The sequence below is a fragment of the Salmo salar genome, chromosome 06 (assembly GCF_965601325.2).
Source record: "Salmo salar chromosome 06, fSalSal1, whole genome shotgun sequence".
Classification (NCBI taxonomy): domain Eukaryota; kingdom Metazoa; phylum Chordata; class Actinopteri; order Salmoniformes; family Salmonidae; genus Salmo; species Salmo salar.
The window spans coordinates 14,926,445-14,954,378 of NC_138296.1; the positions used below are offsets into that span (position 1 = coordinate 14,926,445).

A 27,934-nucleotide genomic window follows, 5' to 3' on the forward strand; every position below is an offset into this window, starting at 1 on the left:
AAATGCCCCTAATAATTCAGGCTGTTCTGGAGGCAAAGGGGGGTCCGACCCGGTAGTAGATGGGTGTATCTAATAAACTGTCCGGTGAGTGTAGAGCACTTCTACCCTTAGCTGTGAGGGCAAACAAGGATAGAAGAACCAACACACAAATAGATTTTTTATTGTGGAACAACTAGAAAAAAATGCTGACAAAAAGAGAAGAAGAGAAGAGGAAGTCCATCAGTGTCTGTCCAAGTGTTTCTACTGTTCTAGTGACAGTGAGAAAGAACTCCCACTGGACTCCTGTTTCAACATGGTAAGAGTCTCTGTTACTGGACTCCTGTTTCAACATGGTAAGAGTCTCTGTTACTGGACTCCTGTTTCAACATGGTAAGAGTCTCTGTTACTGGACTCCTGTTTCAACATGGTAAGAGTCTCTGTTACTGGACTCCTGTTTCAACATGGTAAGAGTCTCTGTTACTGAACGTTGAATGTAATAAGCCATTTAGTCATATATATGTTAGTATTATGTATGTTGTACTTATGAACAGATGTTCCTCTGATCAGGCCTTGTGTGTCGTCTCATACTTTTCATATCATAGTATTTCTTCTCATATTATTTTTAATTGAGTATACTGTACATGAAGTATGTTCTGTCATGATGATGATGTTGACTGGTTAGTATACTGTACATGAAGTATGTTCTGTCATGATAATGACTGGTTAGTATACTGTACATGAAGTATGTTCTGTCATGATAATGACTGGTTAGTATACTGTACATGAAGTATGTTCTGTCATGATAATGACTGGTTAGTATACTGTACATGAAGTATGTTCTGTCATGATGATGATGTTGACTGGTTAGTATACTGTACATGAAGTATGTTCTGTCATGATGATGTTGACTGGTTAGTATACTGTACATAAAGTATGTTCTGTCATGATAATGATGTTGACTGGTTAGTATACTGTACATGAAGTATGTTCTGTCATGATAATGGTGTTAACTGGTTAGTATACAGTACATGAAGTATGTTCTGTCATTTTGATGATGTTGACTGGTTAGTATACTGCACATGAAGTATGTTCTGTCATGATGATGATGTTGACTGGTTAGTATACTGTACATTAAGTATGTTCTGTCATGATAATGACTGGTTAGTATACTGTACATGAAGTATGTTCTGTCATGATGATGTTGACTGGTTAGTATACTGTACATGAAGTATGTTCTGTCACGATAATGGTGTTAACTGGTTAGTATACTGTACATGAAGTATGCTCTGTAATGATGATGATGTTGACTGGTTAGTATACTGTACATGAAGTATGTTCTGTCGTGATGATGTTAATTGGTTAGTATACTGTACATGAAGTATGCTCTGTAATGATGATGATGTTGACTGGTTAGTATACTGTACATGATGTTCTGTCATGATGATGATGATGATGTTGACTGGTTAGTATACTGTACATTAAGTATGTTCTGTCATGATGATGATGACTGGTTAGTATACAGTACATGAAGTATGTTCTGTCATGATAATGATGTTGACTGGTTAGTATACTGTACATGAAGTACTTTCTGTCATGATGATGATGACTGGTTAGTATACAGTACATGAAGTATGTTCTGTCATGATAATGGTGTTGACTGGTTAGTATACTGTACATGAAGTATGTTCTGTCATGATAATGACTGGTTAGTATACTGTACATGAAGTATGTTCTGTCATGATGATGTTGACTGGTTAGTATACTGTACATGAAGTATGTTCTGTCATGATGATGATGTTGACTGGTTAGTATACAGTACATGAAGTATGTTCTGTCATGATGATGTTGACTGGTTAGTATACTGTACATGAAGTATGTTCTGTCATGATAATGTTGACTGGTTAGTATACTGCACATTAAGTATGTTTTGTCACGATAATGGTGTTGACTGGTTAGTATACTGTACATGAAGTATGTTCTGTCATGATGATGATGTTGACTGGTTAGTATACTGTACGTGAAGTATGTTCTGTCATGATAATGGTGTTGACTGGTTAGTATACTGTACATGAAGTATGTTCTGTCACGATAATGGTGTTAACTGGTTAGTATACTGTACATGAAGTATGTTCTGTCATGATGATGTTGACTGGTTAGTATACTGTACATGAAGTATGTTCTGTCATGATAATGACTGGTTAGTATACTGTACATGAAGTATGCTCTGTAATGATGATGTTGACTGGTTAGTATACTGTACATGAAGTATGTTCTGTCATGATGATGTTGACTGGTTAGTATACTGTACATGAAGTATGTTCTGTCATGATGATGATGTTGACTGGTTAGTATACTGTACATGAAGTATGTTCTGTCATGATGATGATGTTGACTGGTTAGTATACTGTACATGAAGTATGTTCTGTCGTGATGATGATGTTGACTGGTTAGTATACTGTACATGAAGTATGTTCTGTCGTGATGATGATGTTGACTGGTTAGTATACTGTACATGAAGTATGTTCTGTCATGATGATGATGTTGACTGGTTAGTATACTGTACATGAAGTATGTTCTGTCATGATGATGTTGACTGGTTAGTATACTGTACATGAAGTATGTTCTGTCATGATAATGACTGGTTAGTATACTGTACATGAAGTATGCTCTGTAATGATGATGTTGACTGGTTAGTATACTGTACATGAAGTATGTTCTGTCATGATGATGTTGACTGGTTAGTATACTGTACATGAAGTATGTTCTGTCATGATGATGATGTTGACTGGTTAGTATACTGTACATGAAGTATGTTCTGTCATGATGATGATGTTGACTGGTTAGTATACTGTACATGAAGTATGTTCTGTCATGATGATGATAATGACTGGTTAGTATACTGTACATGAAGTATGTTCTGTCATGATGATGTTGACTGGTTAGTATACTGTACATGAAGTATGTTCTGTCTTGATAATGATGATGATGATGCTTTTGTATCCTCTTCTCCACCATCTTCTATCTCTGCAGGGTGGTGAATCTCAACACTCCAACCTGGTATTCATCCTGCTCATGACTACAGGTAAACTAGTTGAGATTAAATGACATTTTAGTTGTACTTGTTTGTTTACCCCCTGAAAAGGAATGATCTGGATTTATTGGTGTGTACTGTGTTCATTTGAAAACTAAACCTCACACTACTTCTCTTTCGTTGGTTTCACAGAAAAGGAACTCGAAACTCTCTTGGAGCAGATGGCACAGATTTCAACACCACAAATGTACTTCTTACTTCTTGTGTGTCTGTATGTGTGTGTCATGCTTACTTATGCTGTCTTAGTCCATGCATTTGTTACAAACAACAAGCATGTGACTGTGCTCTTTGCAGACGGGTGTGTTGCACTGAGATCACCAGCAGCTGACTTTTCTATCCTTTGCGCTTGGGCAGAGCTGGCGCCTCTTCTTCTTATGGCCCTGGCTGCTGTGAGTGGTGGTGGCATGGCTCTCTCATCACCCTACATCTTTCCATTTCCTCAGTGATGACCTTTGGTAGGTTGCAACAGCCTTCTATGAGCCTCTGCATGTGTGGGATCACAAGCTCTTTGACCAGCTCCTTGATGAACAGCTTTCAGGTGCTGTTCACACCTACCATGAAGTTGGGCTTCTGTGCCATAAATATGGTGTAAGCATTGAGGTGGCAACATCCAGCAGGTTGTATCACAGCACCATCGGCCACCTCCTTGACTGGCGTTTGCATGTGTAATTACGCACCATCTGATCCATAATGTCCACTCCTCCTTTTGTGCAGTTATTGTATTGGATCATCTCTGGCTTCTTCTTCGCACAGGCCTCATCCACCGCTTTGTCATCATGCAGGGTGCTCAGGAGGGCAACAGCCTTTCGCTGCTTCAGCACATAACTCACCATGGCCAAGTTGCCATTAAAACCAAACTCGGAGCGATGCACCTTCTTGAACTTGGATGGCTTCATAATTGTTGGTATGTCTGGCTTGTTTTGTCATAGAGTCCCCACAATTGTCAAGTTATTTTCCCAGAGGTACACTAGTAAAGAAGTTGTCCATTGTGATGTTGCGACTTGTGATTCAAAACAAAGGGACAAATTGTCAATTTACTTTATTTCCAAAATTATACATTTGGAATTTCTATTAAATTCTTTTTGGATTCAAGATAACAACATCTCACAATAATGATTAAAATGTCTATCTAAAATACACACTAGAAAAGATAAACAAGGCTGAGCGAGGTATTGAAATAATACTTACAGAGCGTACTATTTCACCTGTTTGTCTCATTCCACTGAACAACTTTCGGACAACGCTCTCTCCAAGGTTGTTCTGAACCTCCTCTGCTGGCTGTCAGCCTGTGTAGACTATGCCATCAATGGCATAGGGGACTCTTGCGTCACACACCCAGAAGATCTGTATGCCATATTTGGCAGGTTTGCTGGGCATGTACTGTGCGAACCTGCTTCTGCCCCGGAACGGCACAAGCTGCTCATCCAGTCGCTGGGGATGAACCTTCCTCTACAGTTTGCTAAGAAAAGGTCCCACACATACTGGAAGGCTGCCAGGTGGTCCGTTGCCTCTCTGAACACTCTGGTCCTCTTGTCATCAAGCCTCAGGTAGCGACGGATATCCTCATATCTTCCGACCGACTTGGTGACCTTATACATTGGATTCTGCAGTGGATCCAAAATGTGGCTCCCGTGTGGAGACATTCCAGCTGTTAAACACATAAAGGCCTTTAGTTCCTCTTTGTTGACCTCTCTCCACTCTGTCCCTTTTGCTGTCTCCAATTATTTTAGCATTAGTGTGGCTAAGTTTAGACCCCCCCCTCCCACATTCTCCTAGTCATCTTCCAACTACTCCCCTACCCCCACCCCCCTCTCTCTGATTAGCTGGCTGATTAAATTTTTGGGGCGAAACATTATATCCGACCAACCGACAAACAGACTAACTTATACTAGCTGCATGGCTAGCTGGCTAAGATCAAGATCAGGCTAGATAGATAGATTATTATTATTATTATTATTATTATTATATAGTATACATTTCTCTCTAACTTCTGTAATGATGGACGTGCAAATGTTATAGAATATTTTTTTATCTGAAGACATCAAATGTTTTGTGAGGTCAACTTTTTGTAAAATACTTGCATGTATCAGATGATGAGCATAATTGTCTTCCAGTATTGTGAAATTGTTGACTGCAGATGTGTTGTCCACTGTAAATATATTCCTGACTGGAAAAATGTACTAGGATCAAAGGTTCCTATCAAATTCCATGAGAAATGTGTATGGGTAATATTTTTACCCGACATATGTAAACTTGGGGTAGTTATGCAAAAACTCATTTTACTCAATGAGTTAAAAAGGAGAAACGAAAACTGTGATTACCGAACACTAAAAACAAGATATTTAATAAATACTTTATTAATTACATTGATTTTATTGTTGCAGCAAAAAGAAAGGTCAGTTTGACGAGTGCAATGTAGTGAATTCCATAGGAAATACCTACGGGTCATATTTGACCCACATATGAAAACTTGGGGTTAGCGATGCAAAAACCATTTTTACTTAAAAAAATAAGAAATTAAAAAACAAAACTAGAATGTTGGAACATTAAATACACCGTATTTAATGAATTCCTGGAATATTAGATGATGACATTTTGGGGGGATCAATAGAGCAAAAAAACATTAGGCCGGGTCATTTTGACCAGACATATGCATCCTAGGGTTTTAAAGGGCTCTTCTTTGACCATACCCTGCTCTTACACGCTTAGAATCACAGACCTGAGAGAGAGCAATTCAGGCACCTTCAGCTTCCTGTTTTGGACTAATGTCACTCCTGGGGGGTGGATGGGGAATCCAGGAGTCAGGTTAAACGTGACAATTCATCATTGTCCGTTTTTGTCCGTCAAATGTTCAACTTAAGACAGCTATTTTCTATTGTATTCGCACAAAGTCTGCACAAAGGCCAACAAAAGCACGTGTTTTTTGACTGACAATCATCCCGCTGTCCGTCAACGGATGTCTCCGTAATTTTGAGACACAATATAAGAGGAGAATCTTCTGGAAGCTTTGGGAGGAGAATCTATTATGCTTTACCTTACTGTCTGTTATTTTCCTGGGTTTGACTTGATCTAATAAAGCTATTTTGTTTGAAATCAAATCAAAACTAAATTAAAATGACCCCCACTCTACCCAGGGCTCCATGTTGATTTGACCCCTGACCTAGTTGTGGACAGCGAGAGGGCCGTCCTGACCTGTGGCTCCTACTTCATCAGAGAGAATCCCACCTACACCTGGTACAGGGACACAACCTTTGACCTATACCAACAAGGTCAAGGTTATGGCCAATTACCTGGAACTAGACCCGGTAGGCAGGGAGGATGCAGGCAGCTACTCCTGTGCGGTGAGCGGCAGAGAGGATTCCCCTGGTCCGGCAGTGATCCTTGTAGTGGGATGTGAGTAGAGTGCTTAGAGAGGATATTAGAAATGTATGCATTTCTTCCGTTTATGTCCCTAGCAAATCATCTATTGGCTCTGAGAGTCAGCAACCCAAATATGGTTTTGTTTACTGACCTACATCTTAGCATTAGCTTGAAAAACAACAAAGGGGTATACTACAGCTAACTTTGATAAACAACCAGAAATAACCATTAATTTTCTGATTCATTAAGAAAGCTAAACTTCAATATGTGTTTTTGGTTGTTCAGTCAATTAGACCATGTCATTTTAAGCTTTTTTTCTAAGAAATAAAACATTATTTTACAATATTTAGGCAAGTTAGCTGGCTAACTCATTGACCCTGCTTCGTAGTAAGCCCCTCTGGAGTGGAAGGACCCCAGTCAGCATGCGCTAAATAACATGCCATAAACAGCTCAATGTCACCACAACATCAGCTGTGGGTGTTAATCTAGAGGTTACAAACTGTCTTCATCGTTTTCTCCTCCAGACTTCCCAAAGAACACCTCAGTGTCAGTCACAGTCAGTCCCTCTGGTGAAATAGTGGAGGGCAGATCAGTGACTCTGACCTGCAGCAGTGATGCCAAGCCACCAGTGGATAAATACACCTGGTACAAGAAGAATGAAGAACGGACAGGGTTCTCAGAAACAGGATCAGGGCAGAGTTACATCATCCTTAACATCAGCAATGAGGACAGTGGGCAGTACTTCTGTAAGGCTGAGAATCAATACGGACCACTTGACTCTGCACTCTCAGTATAGCAGGTAAGATATCCATTTAATTAATATTGTCGGTCTAAAAAATGTCAGATGGGCTGGTTTATATTTCTCCTAATGGGCTGGTCTCAACTTGTCATCTTCTGTAGGTGGTCACCTTCACCAGGGTTGTAGGTTAAATGTTCTGATGTGAGTAGCTGTTGTCTTTATCTGGTAGTCGTCTTCTCCCAGGTAAACCAGTGTTTCTCTGGGCTCCCGTTGTGGGGGTGGTGGCTGTGTTGGCAGCTGGAGCTCTCCTAGTCATCCTCTATGGCACACTGAAGAAGAGGCGAGCCCATTAGGATAGCAGGGTTGGGCAGGGCCGTCACCATAGTTTCATAACATTCGGGGCTCTGTCCTAAAGACCAGGTGCTGAGGGGTTTGTAGGTCCGGAGAAAAAAAAGGAAATTTCAAAAAAATAATTTCCTGCAATTCTCTGTCATTTTACATGACTGGAGACATACATTAATATTTGTTATACCACACAAATTAGCAAAATCACAAGCTACTCTGAAATGTACGTGCTGAGATCAATAAAACAAATGACTCATCTTAAATGCAACCAGTAGTATTGGCCAATGAAAAGAGTGGACACGCAGATCAAAAGGTTTACAAAATTATAGTCCACCAACTTTCCAGTGCCACTCACCTATTCAAACAGATTTTTCCCTCAATTGTATTTTGAAAAATTGCTAAATACCTTCTAGCTTTTTAAAATAAGCTATTGAACCTCTGTGGCTAAATTATGCTGGTGTAGTATTTTCAATGATTTCATTTATTTATAGAGCCAGGAGTCGGGTGAGTATTGGTTAAGTGGGACACCTGGCAAAGATGGACACTTAAGCGTTGTAACGGATATCTTTGAATGTGTACAACAACATAACCAACAGCCAATGCCTGTGTGTTAGTGAGGAAAAAAATGCGTTCAATGGGTATGACGCCATCATGGTGGGCGTGGCATCCCGTGTGATGACGTGTCTGTAGAGGCATAATAGATGTGAAATGACATTGGATAAATAATGGTAAATAATGTTAAGGTTATAAAAAACAAAGAAAGGATATTCAGTGTCTCATTACAACATATTTTGTAATGGGATGTAATTGTCAATCAAAATGACTGTAAATGGTTTTCTTACTACTCTCAACTTTTTAGAATATTGACATTTTGAGAGTTGTCGCAGTATGTCAATGCCTACTGTCAAACTGGGACCCCCTGTTACTGGAAAACTGGTAACCTCCTCTAGGCCATTTTAATGCAGATTTTGTATATATATGTCCGGGGATTACGACATTCAAACGAGGCTGCAAAGAAAACTAATGGGACTGTAGTGACTGTGTTGACTTCAAAATCTGGGGTGTGAACTACGTTTCTATTCATGCGTTGATCGACATGGTAATGGCTCTATAGTATTGGAGAAAAGTTGAAAAAACTGACCCTCCGTCACATCGTGACGTGTCATGCCGTAACGTACAGCACGCATAAAGCAACTATTTCTGTCTTACAATCTCTCTCCACCAGGTGTAACACTTCTCTCATCGTTTAAAAACAAGAAATGGACAGTGACGGGGGTAAGGGGGGATACCTAGTCATTTTTTGCGTCATCACTGCAAGTGATCATGACTCTCAATAGACGATGTTTACTTCTGAAGATCACTTTAGCACCGCCCTAAAAACCCGATTCAAATTCGACACAAACCTTCAAATAGGTATGTAATGACACATTATATAAACTCTTTATAGTGTTTTATTTACATTTTAGATGCGATAAGGTGATAAGTTGGACAGATCGAGTGAAAAAAAGCCGTTTCCCCACATGACATCTCTCCTCACTATCAAGCATTAGTTTCGCTTCCCCACGGAGCTCATTGCCTTCTTGAATCATGCTGAAACGGGCAGCGTGGTCTCGTCATGGATTTTGTTGGAAAGGGAAGAAATTGTGCTCTACAATGGTATTGACATTACAGTAGATCTGGAAGTATTACGTTTTTTGGGCGCTAAAATAAGGTCAATTGAATGGACCAATGCGATGTACAAAAGTGAGTGAGTTTACGTTACATTTCTAAATAACAATTCCTAGCTATTTGGATAACCATACAGGTGTATGATGACTAAAGATTATTTTGCTGTATGTGACTCTGGTGACAATAAAACAGTTATTGAAATTGTTGAGGGGTAACGTCTTTCTGGTTTCATTCTACAACATGATCATTAGAGTGTATGTCATGTGGAGAATGTAGAGCTGATAGGTCCTACATGAAGTTCATTGTATTTTATTTATAGGCTGTAATTACATATAGGCTACATCATATCATTATAATCAAGTATGATGATAATAATAATACATGATAACAATAATAATAATAGTACATGATAACAATAATAATAATAATAATACATGATAATAATAATACTCACAATACATGACAATAATAATACATGATAACAATAATACATAATAATAATAATAATAGTACATAATAATAATAATAATAGTACATAATAATAATAATTATACATGATAATAATAATAATAATACATTATACAAATAATAATGATAATATTACATTATAATAATAATCATAATAACAATCATGATAATAATAATACATTCTTAATGTTCCACATAAATACATTTAATTTAACTAGGCAAGTGAATTAAGAACAAATTCTTATTTGCAATGACGGCCTACCCCGGAAAAGTGGGTTAACTGCGGGTAGCCTATGGTTAGAGCGTTGGACTTGTAACCGAAAGGTTGCAAGATTGAGTCCCCGAGCTGACAAGGTGAAACTCTGTCGTTCTGCCCCTGAACAAGGCAACCCAGGCCGTTGTTGAAAATAAGAATTTGTTCTTAACTGACTTGCCTAGTAAAATAAAAAGCGAACGACAGATTTTTACCTTGTCAATTCGGGGATTTGATTCAGCAACCTTTCGGTTACTAGCCCAACACTCTAACCACTAGGCTACCTGCCGCCCCACGCACGCACCTGCACAAATCCACGCATTTGTATAAATAATTGAAGTTTATCATTATTATATTGAAATTATTCATATACTCTCCAATTTATCCTTCATTCCAATAAAGAATTAAGTGTCCCACTTTGCCAATCAAGGCGTCCCAATTTGCCCGTAACGACTTAATGTGGTCTCAACACAATTTGTGTTTATTATTTATGTTTTATTTTGTTTAGTGCAGTAGTGTAGTAGACTTTTTAAGCAATGTAGAACATCCCATTGTCTTGGGGGTTAAGACAATGGGATGATTCTGTAAGGTGTTCCGGAAAACGAATTTTCAGAAAGTGTCCCACTTTACCAATACTCACCCTAATTATATAATTTGGTAAATGTATTTCAATTTCTCTGCATCACTTCCAGCACCCCTTTCTGCAGCGCTATGTTATCTTCTATGCGCTGTGCTCTCCCCAAGGCCTAATAAATTAATCAACACTTCTTATTATTAATTACACCCCTTGTGGTCAGTAATCCCATATGAAGTTATTCTGTAGGTAGGCCTACTGTAACAACAATATTTAAAATAATCTATCAGAATGCAGCCTAGCCTACAATTACGAGAATCAATTCAGTAAGTCAATGAAGCCGATATTGGTTTCAGCTATATAGTTATTGAAACGATTACCTTTTGAAACAATAAAACAATATGTCAAATGACTTGAATAGCCAATGGGAAAAGTGTACAAATGTGTATTCGCATTAGTAGGTTAAGTGATTGAAATGCATCAGAAAAGTAATGGAAAGCTCAGGAAAACACCAGGGAAGCTCATCAGGTAGGCTATAGGACTAATGTGTGCGTAGAGAAAATCGGCAGTGCTTTCAATTGCTAAACTAATAATCATGAGAGCTCACCTCAATTTAGCTAACATTTCCCAGCCTAATTGAAACCAAATATCCACACGGAGATTCAGTGAAAACAAAAATCTGACATTGATTTATCCATATGAGTTCTCATGCTTGTCTCAAAGCAGCACAGTGACGTTGTCCCAATCAACACGGTGCTGGAATTATCAGTTGACCACATGTCCATTACTTTACATTTATTATAACCAGTTACTGTGTTGTCTTCTTTAGGTAGTCTACCGGAGCACCATTGTTTTGGAATTATTATTAAGACATCATTTCTGAATGAAAGTCGATACCAACATGAAGCCTTTTGTATAAAATAATGTTAGAATGTAGGCTACATACAATTCATCATCCGAATTTCACGATTGCCTACACATACTGTAAGTATTACAAAAATTAGGTCATCATCACTGTCAATCCCGAATGATAATTCTTCACATTTTACAGGTGAAACGTCCATGCTGCATGACGTCAACCATTTGATCCCAATTAGTTTCATGGTAATATGCATTTCGATCTTATTGAGGGATGTAAATAAGGGTGGCTAACCAGACTAACTAATCACACTGAGAGCACATGGAGTTAAACAGCCAACCATGAGAAATACAATCCATCATTTCAGCACAATCATCCTAAATTGTCATAAGAAATGAAATTGTGTTTTTGGTATAACAGTAGCCCGACATTATCATGCTATTATATTCGGTTTGTTATGTTGAATCCTAATTAATCATTATTAAGTGATCTTGCGAGACATACCACCATTCTGAGAAGTGGCAGAGCGTCACTCCACTGTGCAACCGCAGCCCAACATCCCTGATTATATCAATTGGATGACTTCGGGCGTTTCAAGTAACCACCGCCCAAAGAAATAAGTGGCGCATTCAGTTGACTACAATTTTTTACACCATTGCAGCAGCGCAAAAGATTCGGGCTGACCCAAAATCATTGGGGGCTAAAGCTCCAAAAGCCAGGCACTGGTGATGTCCATGCTACAGCACTAGACATTTGTTTTCCAAACAGTTTAAATGTTGCGATATGCCTGGCTGGGTCTCTCTGCTTTTCACTGACAGTCACAACTCAACAATCATATATTTGGCATTTGCAGCGCGCGCTGCCCAAATTGCGGGCAATTCCGACAGTAGTCTGTCTGTGCGATTTAAAACAATCGACATCTTTCTGGTTTAGTAGCCTATTTTGAATGATTTATGTATAGACACGAGTGAGCTAATTAGGCTACATTATTTTGGCAATTTTATTAAATTTACTATAGGGAAAGCTTAACCTTATGGACACACCGCCTATGCATTTTAATGTGGCAGAAACACAACCAGTTTAAGATCATCTGATTGTCAAACAATCACTTAAGGAAGGCGCTCGTGTAGGCTACCGGCCCACATTTGTCCGCTCCAAAAATAATTTCAGCATCCAAACTTAAACAGTGCACCCGAAATGTGATGAATGGAAAGAGACATCTATGACATTATGCGGTTGTCATTAGGTTTACACTTGTAGCCAGTGCCTCCGTCTCCGCCACTCATCTCCGCCTTGTTCGTGATCATCTCCGCCACTCATCTCCGCCTTGTCGGTGATTATCTCCGCCACGCATCTCCGCCTTGACAAAATGTATGTGTTCTCCTCAAACGACAACGCAATTTGAAGCGTTTACCACCCGGTTTCCAGTCACTTCGCTAATTGTTCATGCGGCTGACATGCAGTAATGTTAAGTAATGGTGTAATCAGGGGCGAAAATCTGATATCAACTTTGGGGGGGACAATTACATGACATTTTCTCAAGAGCAATTCCTGAGGGGGACACCAAAAGTAGTGCTGTAACACATAGCCTACATTGTAATATGGTAAATGTATATTGAGGAACCAAAGAAATAAGGTGTTTGCCATACTCCTAACTACCGGTACCCAAAACTACACAACTATTCACAACAGCAATACCATTGCCTTTAACAAATCTTAGTTCAGTCACCAGTTTAAGTTGAGAGTGGGGGTATCCATGGCATTTTCCAATTATGTTCCTATTTTACAAGTAAAAAAAATGGAGAACCTTTCATAATGTTGCCAAACAAAGACTCAAGAAACTTACCTGAGACTCCCTGTCTCTGCCAGTCTGTCCCTGCATATCTGTCCCCAACTCTGCTGTCTGTGTGCCATCTGTTGCCTGCTCTGCCCAATGACATCATTGTGAAACATTTCCATTAGAATTTCATTTCTTTCTTATGAACATTTTATCAACTAGTCTTTGGGATATTAGGCTACTAGGGTTCTTACTTTGCGTTTTGGTGTACTGAAAAATACTCTGATGTCCGTCTTTTATTTTTCTGCCATTTTTCTACCTGGCTGGCTGGCTATACACACACACACAGTGTGTTGGTTATTTACAGTAGGAGATGGGCTTCTATCATCTTATCTTTTATCATTCTATTTGGGCTTCGATCTAAAAGGTAGCTAGCAAATGTGAAACGGATTAAAATGACAAGAGTTGACAGCTGTATGAGTTCACCTTTTACACAACATATGCTGCAACCTTTTGTAATTTTAATAGTTTGTTTCATATTGGCTGGCTTCCAACAATAGCTGAATTTGCAAAGCTTGCGAACACCAATTCAGTTTCAGTGGTGTTTGCTATAATCTTTGCTACCTGGGTTAAATCAGTTTATCGCTAACCTTATCACAGGGACTTTGAAGCACTAACTTACGTCATCTGCATGCTGATCTCGGAATAAATTGACCATAGCAAAGATTCCATATTTGACGAGGCCACATAAATGGAATAGGTACTAGCTAGCTTAATAGTTAATATTTGCGCGCTAGCTGTGCATATTCAGCTAGTGTGTGTGCGCGATTGACTGGATTAACCTCACGTCAGTTACGTTCATTGAGTGCCTTTCAGACAGTGGCTACGACCCCTCTGTTACCTTGCCAGTGGATCAAACCATTGTGAGGAAAAGGGTGGGGGGGTCGCAATCTTTTGAAACTTAAAAACGCGCTGTTAAGTGTCTATAATCAGCACAATTGCTTTCATTGCGTATTATTAATATTATTTAAATTACATAGTTATGTTTCAGTGATATATTGGGGGGGACAAATCATATTTTTCCCAGGATGGGGGGGTCGTGTCCCCCCCGTCCCCCCCGCGATTTCCGCCCCTGGGTGTAATAGCCTACCGTTTTTTGGGGCATGTATTAATTGTGATAGGCTCATGTTTTACCGGTACCGCATACCACCACGACTTATTTTGTCGGGACACCATAGCGCCTTTAGTTTCACCCCTGGTTCTGAGAAGAACAATATTGGCACGCCAGGCATATAGCCAATATGCTGTGATAATGTTTAGGCCTACTGCACAAACCTCATTCCTACTCATCTGTTTTTAATAATTTAATGTTCGATTTTTTTAAAGTCATGTTTAAAACAAATCTGAGAGGTCGATCTTGGCTTGCTTTTTGCTGCGAAAGTGATCTTGACGCAGAAAAGGTTTGTAGTCACAAAGTGGTGCGGGTGTTAGTTTCATTTGGAAGCTTATATTTAGATACTTACCACTGTAAAACATATTTATCACTGCATTTGAAATAAATAGGAGAATGCTTAAATTAGCATTATTTAGAGACCCCGCCCAAAGTTTGACTTTTGTTGCATTTGGTTAGTTTTTTAGATGCATGTCAGCAAAGCCACACCACAACACTAAACAATACATTAATTGCACTATAACTGTTAGGGCCTAACATAAAGCTGTCCCATAAAGCTGTCCCAACAGCAGTCCCAACACCTTACCACTGCTACACCTGGCTTTCAGCGGAGCCTTGTCTGGCAGCGAAAGAGTTCCTTCAGCCTCATTTACTGCCTTTAAAAAAAACATAGCTGATATGGCTGACTTGCTTAAACAAATGTGGTTTCTAATGACAATTGAGATGTACAAATACCATAAGGGGACGACAAGCGGAATAGAGGCAATCCGTAATTTGATTAAGACATTCATGAGCGAGCTAGGACAGATGTAGTCAATATAACTATTTGTTCAGCACTTTTGAAATGTACAGCGACAGAATTCAGAACATGGGCCATTCTTACAGTGTTCTCCCTGTACACCAAGTCAGAACCGTTGGATAAATAAAGGGATACAAGCAGACAATGAAAGCTCTTACAATATTCGATGATTACATTTCTCAAAAACAGGTTATAGGCTACATGTGCCTCACCGAGTCAGAACAGTAGGTGAAATTAAGAGGTGAAAATTGACCAAAATATTAGAGTGAGGCACATGTGCTGCTAATATCTTACTACACAATATACACTTAGTATTACTTTCTTATCTACAATATACACAGCTCGCTGGCATATTACATCATTTATGCAGCAACATACAATATATTTTTGGACTCATGTTGTTGTGATGTAGTTGAACAGGAAAATGACTCAGCGGTCCTTCCTGGAAAAATGTTGTCATCAAAGAGAAAGATGCCGGATTTACAATTCCAAGTTGAAAGACCGTTCAAAACGTTTTTTCCCAGTTTGAGCTGTTTATTCCCGATTTCCCAGTTGCAATGCTTGCTGTTAGCCACTGTCACCGATTCCTTCCAAAAAACGTATTGTTTAATTTGCGATTTCCAACTTGTTGTGTAATGTTTATGTCCAATGGCGGATGAGCACTGATACGTTTTATCTATCATTTATCTTCATTATTTCTCTTCATATGACAAGGTGATTGATTAAAATGATTGCTTGTAGATTGTCTACTTGATTCATGATGATGACTGCTAGCTAAGATTTTGACAGTAAGATGTTGACATGACCAGTCCCATCAAAGCTACTGTACATATAACGTGATTTGACGTCATTTTATCTGTGGCCAATGACCTTGAGCCTTCGTGGAAGGGCAATTCTAATCTAAGTCTATGGCAGGACCCAAAGGGCTCACATTCTTGACGTCTACCCTTACTAAAGGCGGGTGATGTATTGTCTCCATAAGTGACAGAACACTGAGCCAATCACAGTGCAATGCTCCTATTTTCTGTTAGCCTGCCCCAACACCACAGAAAGCACTGAGCTAGGCTGAAACACCTCTATTTTGGAGCTACCTGTTTGTATGCAGCTTTATTAACTCAATGATATATATATTTTTTACATTGTTTGCAAATTGATGTGACACGTATTAATGGCAAAATAACATGCAAAACAGGCAAGTCCCCCCCCCCCCCAAAACCCCCCCCCCCAAAATGTATATACATATATTTTTTTTTGTTGCAAAAAATATTGGGCTCAAAACAGGTAGGGCTCTGCCCCACCTGCCCTGTATGACAGGTCGCCACTGCTAATGTCTCATTCAGGGGAGCTGAGCCCCCGGCTCCCCCACTCTGCTTATTCCTCCACTTGGTAATGTTCATGGCAGTTCATACATTTAGGCACTCTATCAAGCAAATGTTCATATTGATACATCTCAGACTTTGTGTGGAAATGATCCCATACATGGTTTATTACAGTGCTGTGCCTACGCATGATTAATATGTTCCCAGAGATGCTAGTCCCGTGTGGCTCAGTTGGCGCTTAGTGCTTGCAACGCCAAGGTTATGGGTTTGATTCCCACCGGGGACCAGGACAAAAAATAATAAAGTACAAAAAATGTGTGCACTCACTTACTGAATAAGAGCGTCTACTAAATTACTAGAATGTAAAATGTTGAGCGACACAGAGTCAAGCGCAGAGGATGTATACTGTAGGGAAAAAAGAGGAAGTAGAGAGACACTGACATGTTACTGCAAGATTATTGATACACTTCATGGCCAAAAGTATGTGGACACCCCTTAAAATGAGTGGATTCGTCTATTTCAGCCACAGCCATTACTGACAGGCATATAAAATCGAGCACACAGCCATGCACATTGGCAGTAGAATGGCCTGTACTGAAGAGCTTAGTGAATTTCAACGTGGTACAGTCATAGGATGCCACCGTTCCAACAAGTCAGTTCTTCAAATGCCTGCCCTGCTAGAGCTTCCCAGGCCAACTGTAAACGCTGTTATTGCCAGGAAGTGGTAGACGTAGTCCGCACAAGCTCACCGAACGGGACCAATGAGTATTCTCATCATTCAGACTATTCTCAATTTAATCTTGTCTTTATATATACTAAATGATATGTGTGCCCCTCTCTCTCTCTCTCTCTCTCTCTCAATTCAAAGGGCATGGGAAACATATGTTTACATTGCCAAAGCAAGTGAAATAGATAATAAACAAAAGTGAAATAAACAATTACAATCAACAGTAAACATTACACTCACAAAAGTTCCAAAAGAATAAAGACATTTCAAATGTCATATTATGTCTATATGCAGTGCTGTAATGATGTGCAAATAGTTGAAGTAAAAAAGGGAAAATAATTAAACATAAATATGAGTTGTATTTACAATGGTGTTTGTTCATCACTGGTTGCCCTTTTCTTGTGACAACAGGTCACAAATCTTTCTGCTGTGATGGCATCAAAATTGGATTTGTTTACGAGTTCTTTGTGGGTCTGTGTAATCTGAGGGAAATCTGTGTCTCTAATATGGTCATACATTTGGCAGGAGGTTAGGAAGTGCAGCTCAGTTTCCACCTCATTTTGTGGGCAGTGTGCACATAGCCTGTCTTCTCTTGAGAGGCAGGTCTGACTATGGCAGCCTTTCTCAATAGCAAGACAATGCTCACTGAGTCTGTACATAGTCAAAGCTTTCCTTCATTTTGAGTCAGTCACAGTGGTCAGGTGTTCTGCCACTGTGTACTCTCTGTTTAGGGCCAAATAGCATTCTAGTTTGCTCAGTTTTTTTTGTAAATTCTTTCCAATTTGTCAAGTAGTTATCTTTTTGTTTTCTCATGATTTGGTTGGGTCTAATTGTGTTGCTGTCCTGGGGTTTTGTGGGGTGTGTTTGTGTTTGTGAACAGAGACCCAGGACCAGCTTGCTTAGGGGACTCTTCTCCAAGTTCATCTCTCTGTAGGTGATGGCTTTGTAATGGAAGGTTTGGGAATCGCTTCCTTTTAGGTGGTTGTAGAATATAACAGCTCTTTTCTGGATTTTGATCATCAGCGGGTATCGTCCTAATTTTCCTCTGCGTGCATTATTTGGTGTTTTACATTGTACACTGGGGATATTTTTGTAGAATTCTGCATGCAGTCTCAATTTGGTGTTTGTCCCATTTGGTGAATTCTTGGTTGGTGAGCGGACCCCAGACCTCACAACCATAAAGGGCAATGGGTTCTATAACTGATTCACATTTTTTTGCCAGATCCTAATTGGTATGTCGAATTTTATGTTCCTTTCGAAAGCATAGAATGCCCTTCTTGCCTTGTCTCTCAGATCGTTCACAGCTTTGTGGAAGTTACCTGTGGTGCTGATGTTTAGGCCGAGGTATGTATAGTTTGTGTGCTCTAGGGCAACGGTGTCTAGATGGAATTTGTATTTGTGGTCCTGGCGACTGGACCTTTTTTGGAACACCATTATTTTTGTCTTACTGAGATTTACTGTCAGGGCCCAGGTCTGTCAGAATCTGTGCAGAAGATCTAGGTGCTGCTGTAAGCCCTCCTTATGCGAATACACATTTGTACACCTTCCCATAGGCTATTCAAGACATTTGTTAGAAAAGGTCATCGTTTCAATAACAATATAGCTTAAACCAATAGTGTCTTAATTGACTTACTGCATTTATTCTCGTAATTGTAGGCTACTTGCTGATAGATTATTTTAAATATTATTGTTACAGTAGGCCTACCTACAGAATAACTTCATATGGGATTACTGACCACAGGGGATGTAATTAATAATAAGAAGTATTGATTAATTTATTAGGCCTTGGGTAGAGCACAGCGCATAGAAGATAACATAGCGCTGCAGAAAGGGGTGCTGGAAGTGATACAGAGAAATTGAAATACATTTACCAAATTATATAATTAGGGTGAGTATTGGTAAAGTCGGACACTTTCTGAAAATTCGTTTTCCGGAACACCTTACAGAATCATCCCATTGTCTTAACCCCCAACATGATACTATTCTAAATAGCTTAAAATCTCTACTACACTAAACAAAATAAATAAATATTAAACACAGGATGAATGACTCTTTTTCAAACACAAATTGTGCTGAGACCACATTTTTTATGTCGATACGGGCAAATTGGGACACCTTGATTGGCAAAGTGGAACACTTAATTCTTTATTGTAAAGATGGAATAATTGGAGACTATATGAGTCATTTCAATATTTGAATGATAAACTTCATTTATTAATACAAAAATGAAATGTATTAAAACTTTATTTACTTATTTTCGTGTAACATTAAGAATGATCATGTATTATTATAATTTATAACAGCCTTGTTCAGTGGCAGAACGACAGATTTTGACATCATCAGCGCGGGGATTCGATTCAGCAACCTTTCGGTTACTGTCTCAATGCTCTAACCACTAGGCTACCTGCCGCCCCAGGTAGTAAGAAAACCATTTACAGTCATTTTCATTGACAATTACACTGCAGAGCGGCTGGTGCTATGTCTCGCAAGATCACTTAATGATTAATTAGTAATCTACATAACAAACCGAATATAATAGCATGATAATGTCGGGCTACTGTTTTAAGAACAAATTCATATTTACATTGACGGCATAGGAACAGTGGGTTTACTGCCTTGTTCAGGTAATATGCATTTCGATCTTATTGAGTGATGTAAATAAGGGTGGCTAACCAGACTAACTAATCACACTGAGAGCACATGGAGTTAAACAGCCAACCATGAGAAATACAATCCATCATTTCAGCACAATCATCCTAAATTGTCATAATGACATGATGTTTTTGGTATAACAGTAGCCTGACATTATCATCCTATTATATTCGGTTTGTTATGTAGATTACTAATTAATCATTAAGTGATCTTGTGAGACATGGCACCATTCTGAGAAGTTTGGAGCGTCGCTCTGCTGTGCACCTGCAGCACCACAATCCTAATTATAACCGTTGGAAGACTTCGGGAGGTTCATGTAACCACCGCTCTATGAACTAAGAGGCGCATTCAGGTAGTTTTTTTTTTACACCATTGCAGGAATGGTGATGTCCATGCTACAGCAATAGACATTTGTTGCCCAAACAGTTTCTCCGCGATTGTATTTTTAAATATTGCGATATGCTTGGCCTGGTTTCTCTGCTTTTCACAGAGACACACGTCACTGTACGTTTCACTACATGTTGCCCCTTAGGGTGGGGGAACATGTAGGACAGCCAGGCACAGCCTTTTAGGTTCTAGATAGCAGCTTTCCCCCCCTAAGAGTATAGGAAGAAAACAGAAACACGTGTACTGCCAGTTCCTTAATATGTTGGCTCTATATGTGATAGCAATGAACACTTAGGAGTGACAGACCGACACAGTGACAGAAGAGAGACTGCACAACAGGAAATCAACAGGAACAGTTATAGTTGTTGGGCTGTTGTGGTCATGACATTTTGTTAGCAGGTGATTGTCATTCCAAAAACTGCTGGTCTCATGGTAACTGACAGCTAATTAACATAAACAGGTGTAGCGTCTCCTGGCTTCAACACATCTTACAAGCCACTGATGCAGACCTTTGGAATATCTACATTTTAAAAAGACTAATCCATTTGATATAGCTCACACCATCACAATCAATCTTTTACTTATTTTAGACAGGTCTAAAGAAATATTGTATATACTGAACAATTGAACATAGTTAACTTAAATAGAAATTATATTTTTCCCCAAACGATTTAAGGGAGTACGCACATGCAGCTATTCTGTGTTGAGCGGTTAACGAATAAACATGTCCTCCTATATGCTTCATTTAGAGTTACGTATGCAACGTTAGTTGTGATGCACATGTTTTGAGGTCTAATACATTAAGGCTGCATGATGAGACGAATGATTTGAAAAACGGAAGGCCCTGAGGGAAGGCTCTGCTCTCTGTTGCGCTGGCTCTTTGTTGTGCAGTCTAGAATTCACATGTTGACATGCATTTTACAATATTGTCACGCTATATTCTCAATTTAATCTTTACGTATAGCCTACTAATATATGTGTATATACTTTTGATTTAGAATGGCCGAAAAAAGCAAGCTTTTTTTGTTGTTGCGCAAAAACCTTCAGGGTGGGGTTTTTGTTCAGGTTTTTGTTGTCGTGTGGCGACTTCCTCCGTGGTCACATTCTCACCATCTTTCACACTACACAGTCAATTTATCACAGAAGGTAAGGATCTTCCCTTAATAATTACAATAGATTCGTTTTGGAGTAACATTTGGAGTAAATCTTTGTTGAACCTATTTCTGGTGGAACATAAAGTCAATTGTACTTGACAATTTATCAAACTGGAATGGATTTGAAATACTTTAAAGCTTCAAAGATAGATTTAGGAAACATGTCATACTCTAAAATGGTGTATAAACATACCTAGTGCTTTATGTCACATTTGGCATTTTACCCTACAGCAGATATGATGTCACCCTTTATACACCATTTATAAAGTATGAAATACACTTAGATGATTTGTGAAGCATTTATGTAGTACTTATGAAGCCTTTATGTATGCTTTATAAAGCCTTTATAAGTTGTACTTTGTTTAATGTGGGACCCTAATATGTTCATGAGTTCACTCATGTTCCATAGATTGAGATTGAGAGAAAGAAATGGGGTGCATTTGCTTCAATGGGAGGAGAGAAGATAGGGACACAACCGCTTTCTCCAAAGATAGTAGTTTGTCTTGGGGAAGAAAAAAGGGGGACACTGAAGGGAGGATAGCAGAGGACAGCGGTCTCATCGGTGGAGAAATGCCCTGTCAACAAAGGTGAGACCGATTTCAATGAAATGTTTGAGGTCAGAGTTTTACCTTGTGTTGTAATACCAGGGTGAGGACACAGGGTTACCTCTATCTCCCTCTGTCTCTCTCCCCCTGCACAGACCAACCTACAATCCCCAGTCTACCATCACAGCGCAGGGTGGAAGCATTGTAATTGCCCCAGCGATCAACTCCACAGTAGGAGGTGACATCAACATCAACGTTCTGCAGTTTCAGAACAAAGGTAAAAGTTTATAACTCTTCCACTTTCTATAAATAGCTATGAGGAAAAAGTATTGGGGCGACAGGTAGCCTAGTGGTTAGAGTGTAGGGCCAGTAACCAAAAGGTTGGTGGATCGAAACCCCGGGCTGTTTGTTCATCACTGGTTGCCCTTTTCTTGTGACAACAGGTCACAAATCTTTCTGCTGTGATGGCATCAAAAGTGGATTTGTTTACGAGTTCTTTGTGGGTCTGTGTAATCTGAGGGAAATCTGTGTCTCTAATATGGTCATACATTTGGCAGGAGGTTAGGAAGTGCAGCTCAGTTTCCACCTCATTTTGTGGGCAGTGTGCACATTGGCTGTCTTCTCTTTAGAGCCAGGTCTGCTTTCGGCGGGCTTTCTCAAATCCAATAAAAAAAATTGGTCACATGCACATGGTTAGCAGATGTTAATGCAAGTGTAGTGAAATGCTTCTGCTTCTAGATCCAACAGTGCAGTAATATCTAATATCTAAGAAGTAATATAAGAATTCCCAACAACTACCTAATACATACAAATCTAACGGGGTGAATGAGAATTTGTACATATAAGTACAGTATATGGATGAGTGATGGCCGAGTGGCATAGGAAAAGTGCAGTAGATGGTATAAAATACTGTATATACATGTGATATGAGTAATGTAAGATAAGTAAACAATATTAAAGTGGCATTATTTAAAGTGGCATTGTTTAAAGTGACTGGTGATCCATTTATTAAAGTGACCAGTGATTGGGTCTCAATGTAGGCAGCAGCCTCTCTGAGTTAGTGATACTTTTTATATATATATTTTTTAATCACCTTTATTTAACAAGGTAGGCTAGTTGAGAACAAGTTCTCATTTACAACTGCGATCTGGCCAAGATAAAGCAAAGCAGTGTGACACAAATAACAACATAGAGTTACACATGGAATAAACAAACATACAGTCAATAACACAATAGAAAACAAAAGAAAGTCTATATACAGTGTGTGCAAATGGCGTGAGGAAGTATGGCAATAAATAGGCCATAGTAGCAAAGTAATTACAATTTAGCAGATTAACACTGGAGTGATAGATGTGCAGATGATGATGTGCAAGTAGAAGTACTGGTGTGCAAAAGAGCAGAAAAGTAAATAAAAACAATATGGGGATGACATAGGTAGATTGGATGGGCTATTTACAGGTGGGCTATGTACAGCAGCAGTGATTGGTTAGCTGCTCAGATAGCTGATGTTTAAAGTTAGTGAGGGAAATATAAGTCTCCAGTTTCAGCGATTTTTGCAATTCGTTCCAGTCATTGGTAGCAGAGAACTGGAAGGAAAGGCGGCCAAAGGAGGTGTTGGCTTTGGGGGTGACCAGTGAGATATACCTGCTGAAGCGTGTGCTACGGGTGGGTGTTGCTGTTTGCTGTTTAGCAGTCTGATGGCCTTTAGATAGAACCTGTTTCTCAATCTCTCGGTCCCAGCTTGGATGCACCTGTACTGACCTCGCCTTCTGGATGATAGCGGTGTGAACAGGCAGTGGCTTGGGTGGCTGTTGTCCTTGATGATCTTTTTGGCCTTCCTGTGACATCGTGTGCTGTAGGTGTCCTGGAGGGCAGGTAGTTTGCCCCTGGTGATGCGTTGTGCAGACCGCACTACCCTCTGGAGAGCCCTGCGGTTGAGGGTGGTGCAGTTGCCGTACCAGGCTGTGATACAGCCCGACAGGATGCTCTCGATTGTGCATCTGTAAAGGTTTGTCAGGGTTTTGGGTGACAAGCCAAATTTCTTCAGCCTCCTGAAGTTGAAGAGGCGATATTGCGCCTTCTTCAACACACTGTCTGTGTGGGTGGACCATTTCAGTTGGTCTGTGATGTGTACGCCCAGGAACTTAAAACTTTCCACCTTCTCCACAGCTGTCCCTTTGATGTGGATATGGGGGGGGGGCTCCCTCTGCTGTTTCCTGAAGTCCATGATCATCTCCTTTGTTTTGTTGACATTGAGTGAGAGGTTGTTTTCCTGACACCACACTCCGAGTGCCCTCACCTCCTCCCTGTAGGCCGTCTCGTCGTTGTTGGTCATCAAGCCCACTACTGTTGTGTCGTCTGCAAACTTGATGAGTGAGTTGGAGACGTGCATGGCCACGCAGTCGTGGGTGAACAGGGAGTACAGGAGAGGGCTGAGCACACACCCTTGTGGGGCCCCAGTGTTGAGGGTCAGCGAAGTGGAGATGTTGTTTCCTACCTTCACCACCTGGGGGCGGCCCGTCAGAAAGTCCAGGATCCAGTTGCACAGGGCGGGGCTGAGACCCAGGGCCTCCAGCTTGATGATGAGCTTGGAGGGTACTATGGTGTTGAATGCTGAGCTGTAGTCAATGAACAGCATTCTTACATAAGTATTCCTTTTGTCCAGATGGGATAGGGCAGTGTGTAGTGCGATGGCGATTGCGTCATCTGTGGACCTGTTGGGGCGATATGCAAACTGAAGTGGGTCTAGGGTGGCCGGTAATGTAGCGGTGATATGATCCTTGACAAGCCTCTCAAAGCACTTCACGATGACAGAAGTGAGTGCTACGGGGCGGTAGTCATTTAGTTCAGTTATCTTTGCCTTCTTGGGTACAGGAACAATGGTAGCCATCTTGAAGCATATGGGGACAACAGACTGGGATAGGGAGCAATTAAATATGTCTGTAAACACACCAGCCAGCTGGTCATTGCATGCTCTGAGGACGTGGCTAGGGATGCTGTCTGGGCCTGCAGCCTTGCGAGGGTTAACATGTTTAAATATTTCACTCACGTCAGCCACTTAGAAGGAGGGGGGGGATGCAGTCTTTGTTAGCGAGCCACGACGATGGCACTGTATCCTCAAAGCGGGAAAATAAGGTGTTTAGTTTGTCTGGAAGTGTGACAGTGGTATCCGTGACATGGCTGTTTTTGTGGTCCGTGATTTCCTGTAGACCCTGCCACATATGTCTTGTGTCTGAGCCATTGAATTGCGACTCCACCTTGTCCCTGTAACTGCATTTCACTTGTTTGATTGCCTTGCGGAGGGAATAACTACACTGTTTATATTCAGCCATATTACCAGACCTCTTTCCATGGTTTAATGCGGTGGATCGAGCTTTCAGTTTTTCGCAAATGCCGCCATCCATCCACGGTTTCTGGTTAAGGTAGGTTTTATTAGTCACCATGGGTACGACATCTCCAATGCACTTATTTATAAACGCACTCACCGTGTCAGCGTATAGATCAATGACGTTATCAGAGGCTAACTGGAACATATTCCAGTCCGCGTGATCAAAACAATCTTGGAGCGTGGCTTGCCGATTGGTCAGACCAGCGTTGAATGGTTCTCGTCACTGATACGTCCTGTTTGAGTTTCTGCCTATAAGCCGGGACGAGCAAGATGGCGTCAGGGCCGGATTTGCCAAAGGGGGGGCGGGGGAGGGCTTTGTATGCATCGCGGAAGTTAGTGTAGCAGTGGTCTAGGGTATTAGCCCTACGTGTCGTGCAATCAATATGCTGATAAAATTTAGGTTAACATTGATCTCAAATTTGCTTTGTTAAAATCCCCAGCTACAATAAATGCAGCCTCCGGGTATATAGTTTCCAGTTTACATAGAGTCCAGTGAAGTTCCTTGAGGGCCGTCTTGGTGTTCGCTTGAGAGGGGATGTACACAGCTGTGACTATAACTGACGAGAATTGTCTTAGTAGGTAGAATGGCCTGCATTTGAGTTCCTGTGTGTTGTTATGATCACACCATGAGTTGTTAATCATAAAGCATACACCCCCGCCCATCCTCTTCCCAGAGGGGTGTTTATCTCTGTCGGCGCGATGCATGGAGAAACCCGGTGGGTGGACTGATTCCGACAACATATCCCAAGAGAGCCTTGTTTCAGTGAAACAGAATGTTAGTCTCTGATGTCTCTCTGGAAGGCAACCCTTGCTCGAATTTCATCTACCTTGTTGTCAAGAGACTCAAAGAATCAAGAGAATTTAACGGCTCTTTTCTGGATTTTGATAATTAGCGGGTATCGACCTAATTCTGCTCTCCGTGCATTATTTGGTGTTTTACGTTGTTCACTGGGGATATTTTTGCAAAATTCTGCATGCAGAGTCTCAATTTGGTGTTTGTCCCATTTTGTGAATTCTTGGTTGGCGAGTGGACCCCACACCTCACAACCATAAAGGGTAATGGGTTTTATAACTGATTCACATCTTTTTTGCCAGATCCTAATTGGTATGTCAAATTTTATGTTCCTTTTGACGGCATAGAAGGCCCTTCTTGCCTTGTCTCTCATATCGTTCACAGCTTTGTGGAAGTTACTTGTGGCGCTGATGTTTAGGCCGAGGTATGTATAGTTTGTGTGCTCTAGGGCAAGATGGAATTTGTATTTGTGGTCCTGGCCACTGGACCTTTTTTTGGAACATCATTATTTTTGTCTTACTGAGATTTACTGTCAGGGCCCAGGTCTGGCAGAATCTGTGCCTAAGATCTAGGTGCTGCTGTAGGCCCTCTTTGGTTGGGGACAGAAGTACCTGATCAGCAGCAAACGTAGACATTTGACTTCAGATTCTAGTAGGGTGAGGCCAGGTGCTGCAGACTTTTCTAGTGCCCTCGCCTATATGTTGAAGCGGGTGGGGCTTAAGCTGCCTCCCTGTCTCACCCCCCGGCCCTTTGGAAAGAATTGTATGTGTCTTTTGCCAATTTTAACCACACACTTGTTGTTTGTATACATGGATTTTATAATGTTGCTCTCTCTCTCTCTCTCTTCCTACAGGGAGGTGACCTGTCCCCAGTATGAAGAGAGACCCAGAGCACCCAGCGATTATTAAGTCATTGACAATAATCATTTACATTTACATTTAAGTCATTTAGCAGACGCTCTTATCCAGAGCGACTTACAAATAGGTGCATTCACCTTATAATATCCAGTGGAACGACCACTTTACAATAGTGCATCTAAATCTTTTAAGTTGGGGGTTAGAAGGATTACTTTATCCTATCCCAGCTATTCCTTAAAGAGGTGGGGTTTCAGGTGTCTCCAGAAGGTGGTGATTGAAGGAGAGAACATAAACATTCAATAAAATTCACAAGTTGAATTTAATCCTTTCTCATTCTTGACAGATTTGTCCAAAATTGTGACACAAAAAACCCCACAATTTTTCTTTACATGCGTTTATGGCAGTGTTGCTTGTCGATGTATGGCTTCTGGTGAGGGGAAAACTATTCAGAAAAAGGGCATGTCCTCTAAAACTGGTTATAACTCCAGTTCTGTTTGTGACATTAAGATTCTAACACAGTGTGTTTTAAAGGAAAAGTCAAGGACAGAGGAGGGGATGACTTTAAAAAATGAGCAGTCAAAATGAGTGCTTTAACGGTTGTAGTGTTAACTCTGTGATTACCAACAAGGGTTTTGCCACCAAGTACTAAGTCATGTTTTGCAGAGGGGTCAAATACTTATTTCCCTCATTAAAATGCAAATCAATTCATAACATTTTTGACATGCGTTTTTCTGGATTTTTTTGTTGTTATTCTGTCTCTCACTGTTCAAATAAACCTACCATTAAAATTATAGACTGATCATTTCTTTGTCAGTGGGCAAACGTACAAAATCAGCAGGGGATCAAATACTTTTTTCCCTCACTGTCAGGCCACGGCATGAATTCATCCACATGAATACAGATAAAATCGTATTATCTATTCATCATTGTCCGTTTTTGTCCGTCAAATATTCAACTCAAGGCAGCTATTTTTTGACTGACAATCATCTCCGCTTTCCGTCATCCGTCAGCAAATGACTACCGTTGAAA

At 40.3% G+C, this 27,934-nt stretch overlaps 1 long non-coding RNA gene across 1 annotated transcript; it reads left to right on the top strand.

Moving 5' to 3' along the window:
- The first annotated feature begins 240 nt into the window (after positions 1-240).
- LOC106606238 (uncharacterized) lies at positions 241-27,698 on the top strand. Its single transcript, XR_014392502.1, has 6 exons — positions 241-443; positions 3,010-3,061; positions 6,205-6,463; positions 6,955-7,229; positions 22,023-22,144; positions 26,902-27,698. It is a non-coding gene; the product is annotated as an uncharacterized LOC106606238 (long non-coding RNA).
- The last annotated feature ends 236 nt before the right edge of the window (positions 27,699-27,934 follow it).